This window comes from Orcinus orca, chromosome 12 (assembly GCF_937001465.1).
Source record: "Orcinus orca chromosome 12, mOrcOrc1.1, whole genome shotgun sequence".
Classification (NCBI taxonomy): domain Eukaryota; kingdom Metazoa; phylum Chordata; class Mammalia; order Artiodactyla; family Delphinidae; genus Orcinus; species Orcinus orca.
This window is the reverse complement of record NC_064570.1, coordinates 16,548,376-16,554,547: the sequence shown is the minus strand read 5'-3', so window position 1 is coordinate 16,554,547 and position 6,172 is coordinate 16,548,376. Positions and strand designations below refer to the sequence as shown.

The following is a 6,172-nucleotide window of genomic DNA, read 5'->3' as shown; positions in this document are numbered from 1 at the left end:
AGTACATCCCATTCATTTCCTGAAGCCTTGGAAACTCTTTATGCATAATGCTCTCCTCCCCAAGCCTTTATTCATTTTTAAATTCTTTTTGACTAAAAGTTTGCACTTTTCCCAAACCTCTGTGGTTTTTTTTTTTGCGGTACACGGGCCTCTCACTGTTGTGGACTCTCCTGTTGAGGAGCACAGGCTCCGGACGCGCAGGCTCAGCAGCCATGGCTCATGGGCCCAGCCACTCCGCGGCATGTGGGATCTTCCCGGACCGGGACACGAACCTGTGTCCCCTGCATCCGCAGGCTGACTCTCAACCACTGCGCACCAGGGAAGCCCCAAACCTCTGTGTTTTTAAAAAATCTTCTTTATTTTATTTTTTCAGTTATTAGGTGAATTTCTACTATCTTTCTGTCTCTGTTTTTTCTCCCGGGTTGTTTCGGTGATTCAGTTTCTGGCCTTCAAATGTATAGTTGCCACATTTTTACTGCCACTGACTATAAAATTCGGCCCAGTCACTAGGCTGTGAGAAAGTAGATGCAAAATTGTTCCTATTGCCTGCTGCCCAGCTGTGTGGCACTGGCACCAGCATCCAAGAAAGCATCCTTTTTCTCCCTGTATTTCTTAGATTCAGGAGCCTGTTCAATATGCATCATCTATGGGACCAGCCAAGTAATTGCCTATTGATAACCACCTAGAACCTCTTACTTGTTTAAATAAAGTTAGTTTCACTTTCATTTTGCTTCAGCTTCCACATAGAGAATGCTATTTATCTTTTTCTAATGGTATTTAAATAATTATTATCCTAACCCTGCAGGTTCAGTGAAGCGATATTGCCATTGGCGTGTTAGCTGCAAAGGAGTTGCTCTCCCTTTGGAAATAAGCAGCCTTGGCTTGCTGAAACTTGGCTGGAATTCGAAGACCCAGAAACTGGGCTGGGGACAGAAGCAGCATTTGATGAAAAACAGAGAGTTAAGGCACAGCACCCTGCAGAGGAAAACAAAACAAAAGTCATCCATCTTGTCCAATAGTATTAACAATCCTAGTGAGCCAAGCAGAGAATCCGTTTGGTAGGCATTGGAGTAAAAACCAGAAAACAGTAACACGTAATATAGTAATTCATTTTTCTCATTTGATTCTCAAAGTCTCATGGCCAGAAAGGGACAGAGCTGGAATCTGCTCTGCGTGGTGGGAGCAGAGAGCCCGTACACATCCTATCTATGCTTGAGTGCATTCTGGTTTCCGGTCTTTGAGAGGTCGTCACCTGCCCTGGGTCATCCACTGATACATGGGGATCCAGGCTTGTCACGTTCTCTGGCTGCTGCAGAGGCTTCTACACTCTCAAATACTCTACTGAGATCGGGACAGGGACCCAGAGAATGTCCGCTGACCTGGAAAGGGGCTGCTGCAGTTGACTTTTTTTTTTTTTTTATGCGGTACGCGGGCCTCTCACTGCTGTGGCCTCTCCCGTTGCGGAGCACAGGCTCCGGACGCGCAGGCTCAGCGGCCATGGCTCACGGGCCCAGCCGCTCCGCGGCATGTGGGATCTTCCCGGACCGGGGCATGAACCCGTGTCCCCTGCATCGGCAGGCGGACTCTCAACCATTGCGCCACCAGGGAAGCCCTGCAGTTGACTTTTATGGGACATCTGTAGAGTGGGCTTTTGGCCCAACTTGTACACAAAACCTCAGTGAGGTTGATTTTGGGGTGTTATTTGTGCTTTTGCTTGTATCACAACCCTTTAGAATGCTCATTTTATTACCTTGTGGTTATGTTTTTTTCTATTTTGAGTAGATACATTATTTTCTTTCTGGCTGCTTATTTTCCTACCTTTTTTGTTTTCAGTCCAATTTACCGCAAAATATAGATGTTCCCAGTCATTTTTTCATGTGTCTATTTGTGGCTTGAGAGTTTATCATTGCTAAATAACTCTCCATTGTGTGGATGCACCACAGTTTATCTATTCACCTATTGAAGGCTATCTTGGTTACTTGCAAGTTTTGGCAATTAAGAATAAAGCTGCTGGGGCTTCCCTGGTGGCGCAGTGCTTGAGAGTCCGCCTGCCGATGCAGAGGACACGGGTTCGTGCCCCGGTCCGGGAGGATCCCACATGCCGCGGAGCGGCTGGCCCGTGAGCCATGGCCGCTGGGCTTGCGCGTCAAAAAATGCATAAAGCTTCTGTAAACATTCACGTACAGGTTTTTGTGCGGACATAAGTTTTCAGTTCATTCAGGTGAATATCAAGGAGCACAATTTCTAGATCATATGGCAAGAGAATGTTTAGTCTTGTAAGAAACTACAGACTGTCTTCCAAAGTGGCTGTACCAGTTTACATCTCACCAGCAATGAGTGAGAGTTCATTCCTGCTGCCGCACATTCTCACCAGCATTTGGTGGAGTCCGTTTTGTGGATGTTAGCCATTTTAATAGGTATGTAGAAATAGCTCACTGTTGCTTTCATTGGCAGTTCCTAATGACATATGATGTCGTGCATCTATTTTTGTTTTTTTGTGTTTGTTTGTTTTTGTCTGTGTTCCCTGACCAGAGGTCAAACCTGTACCCCCTGCAGTGGATGTATGGAGCTCTGACCACCAGACCGAAAGGGAATTCCCAGATGTTGTGCATCTTTTCACATGCTTATTTGCTATTTGTCTGTCTTCTTTGGTGATGTGTCTGTTCATATCTTTTGCCCATTTTTTAAATTGAGATTTTTGGTTTTTTACTGTTAAGTTTTACAAGTTCTTTGTTTGGGATACCAGTCTCCTATCAGATATGTGTTTTATAATTATTTTCTCCCAGCCTGCGGCTTGTCTTTTCATTCTCTTAACAATGTTTTTCACAGAGCAGAATTTTAAATTTTAATGAAATCCAACTTAACAATTTTTTTCTTTCATGGATCATGCTTTTGGTATTGTATCTAAAAAGACCTTGTCAAACACAAGGTCATCTATATATTTTCTCCTTTGTTATCTTCTGGAAGTCTTATAGTTTTGCATTTTACATTTAATTCTGTGATCTGTTTTGAGTTGATTTTTGTGAAAGGATTAGGTCTGTGTCTAGATTAATTTTTTTGCATGTGGATGTCCAGTTGTTCCAGCACCAAATGTTGAAAACACCGTCTTGTTTCCATTGAATTGCCTTTGCTCCTTTGTTAAAGTTCAGCTTACTTTATTTGTGGGGGCCTATTTCTGGGCACTCTGTTCTGTTTCATTTTTCTGTTTGTTTATTCTTTTGCCAATACCAACTGTCTTAATTGCTATAGCCTTAGAGTAAATCTTGAAGTTGGGTAGTATAAGTCCCCTGTGCCTTCCTTCAATATTGTGTTGGTTATTCTGGGTCTTTTGCCTTTCTGTATAAACTTCAGAGCCAGTTTGTCCACTTAGAGGGGTGGGATAGGGAGAGTGGAAGGGAGACGCAAGAGGGAGGAGATATGGGGATATATGTATATGTATAGCTGATTCACTTTGTTATACAACAGAAACTAACACACCATTGTTAAGCAATTATACTCCAATAAGGATGTTAAAAAAATATTAAAAAAATAATAATAACTTGCTGGGATTTTGACTAGGATTGCATTGAATATATAGATCAAGTTGGAACAGTTGGTATCTTGACGATATTGAAGTCTTCCTATATTCACGTACATGGAATATCTCGCCATTTATTTATATCTTCTTTGATTTCTTTTATCAGAGGACTTTAATTTCCTCATGTAGATATTATACCTATTTTGTTAGATTTATACCTAAGGATTTCATTTTGGGTGCTAATGTAAATGGTATTGTGTTTTAAATTTCATATTCCAATTGTTCATTGCTGGTATATGAGAAAGCAATTAACTTTTGTATATTAATCTTGTATGCTAAAATCTTGCTATGATTGCCTATTAGTTCCAGGAGGTTTTTGCTGTCGTGATTGATTCTTTGGGATTTTCTACACAGACAATCATGTTATCTGTGAACAAAGACAGTTTTATTTCTTCCTTCTCAATCTATATGCCTTTTATTTCCTTTTCTTGTCTTACTGCGTTAGTTTAGGACTTTCAGTATGACGCTGAAAAAGAGTGGTGAGCGTGGTTATCCTTGCCTTGTTCCTCATATTAGAAGAAAAGCATCTACTTTCTCACCATTAAGTATGATGTTAGCTGTAGGGTTTTTGTACATGTTCTTTACCAATTTGAGGAAATTCCCCTCTATTCCTAATTTGATGAGGTTTTTTTGTTTTGTTTGCGTTACGTGGGCCTCTCACTGTTGTGGCCTCTCTCGTTGCGGAGCACAGGCTCCGGACGCGCAGGCTCAGCGGCCATGGCTCACGGGCCCAGCCGCTCCGCGGCATGTGGGATCTTCCCAGACTGGGGCACGAACCCGTGTCCCCTGCATCGGCAGGCGGACTCTCAACCACTGCGCCACCAGGGAAGCCCGAGGTTTTTTTTTTTAATCATAAAAGGATATTGGGATTTTGTCAAATGCTTGTTCAGCTTGTATTGATATAAGCATATAATTTTTCGTCTTTAACTTGTTGTTATGATGGATTACATTAATTGATTTTCAAATGTTGAACCAGCCTTCCATACTTGGAATAAATTCCAGTTGGTCATGGTTTATACATCATTTTATGCATTGTTGGATTCAATTTGCTAATATTTTATAGAGGATTTCTGCACCTCTACAAAATATTCGTGTTCATGAGAGATATTGGTCTGTAGTTTTCTTTTTTATAATGTCTTTGTCTAGTTTGGTATTAGGATTATGTTGGCCTCATAGAATTAGTTAGGGAGTATTTCCTGTTTCTATTTTCTCCTTACTCTGTTTACTTCTAGACTTATTCATAAGCCTCAAAAGAGTCAATAATCCTAAACTGATATGTCTCACTTGGTATGTTGCATCATATTTTATGTAAGAGAACAGGGACAGCTATTAGCTTTTAATTATTTTGTGGCCTTAGGTTTTAACATTTAGTTAAACTCCTGTTCAAGCCAGAAATACCTTATTATCAACATTAGCATAAAGAAAAATTTTCTGAAAGTCATTCTTGCCTTGGCAATAGTACCGAGATTAATTGTCAATAAATGCCTGTCTGTTTGTTTGGCATCATTGTAAATTGAGCAAAGTAGCTTTCAGAAAATTTCCCTTTATAGGGATAATGCTGGACTGAAGAGATGTATGCTCAGAAAATAAGCAGCCTTTTGTAAGGAAAATTCCTCTGAATAAAACTGCCTTCAAAATACTTTGCGACAACAACAAATAAAGAGCTTCTGCAGGAAAAACCAGAAACAAAACTCTGACTCTAATTCCAAGGCCAACGATACCACACTGTATATAATACACTTCCTTTTGTGCAAAAATAAGAACATGAGTATAAAGGGAACATTTGTGAGAGCCAGCATGATCAATTTGAAGAAAATAGCGGCCAGAAACTGCAATCCAATTTTTTTCTGTCTAGAAAATCAACGAACCACAGACATCTAATAAATCAGTCAATTATACTCAGATGCAAGGCTCTACAAAAGATGTAATATTAGGTTTTGCAAATCATTACTGTCTTACAGAGATTTTATGACAGTAAGTTCCACTGATTAAAATGCCAGTATAAAACATTGCCTTTCATTCCAATAGCTAGTACAGACTCATCCTCCGTAATGATGGAAGGTAATAATTATATAGTGGGCAAAACCCACATGTTAGCAAACAACCACCAACAACACAAAATCAGACTGCTCAAAGAAAATGGAAGAGCTGATGAGGCACAGCTGAGGTGGTTTCAGGCTTAGATCCCCAATGAAAACACCAAGAGCAACACCCAGATCCCTCAGATGGCAGGTGCTGTGCATGTTTCCATGACAACTCCAAGGGCTTGAATGGGGACTTATCACTGGGGTTGCAGAATTAGGATTTCTCTGAAAGGGGAATTACAAAATTTTTTTAATTAAAAAAAAATTTATTCCTAATTTTAAAAAATGTAGATCATTTTTAAAGCCTTTGAGTTCTTTGTCAGCCCCACTGCCTAGGGTACCACTGCATGGCATGACAAATTCCCCTTTGTATTCTGTAGTCAGACCTTTTCGGAAAGACCAGGCCACAGGCTTCCTGACTTTACAGTAGGGCTGGCTTAGTTTCTGTCACCAGCCAAAAGTTCCTAAGGACTCTGGGCCTGAGTGAAAATTCACTTTTGTGGGGAAGGAT

The 6,172-nt window shown here is 40.6% G+C and overlaps 1 long non-coding RNA gene across 1 annotated transcript in view; it reads right to left on the bottom strand.

Annotated features, from left to right (window-relative positions):
• Positions 1-232: 232 nt before the first annotated feature.
• Positions 233-6,172, bottom strand: part of LOC117196481 (uncharacterized) — a 349,791-nt gene continuing 343,851 nt past the window's right edge. Inside the window, exon 3 of the long non-coding RNA XR_007470558.1 lies at positions 233-272. This is a non-coding gene — a long non-coding RNA (uncharacterized LOC117196481). The remainder of the gene's footprint in view (positions 273-6,172) is intronic.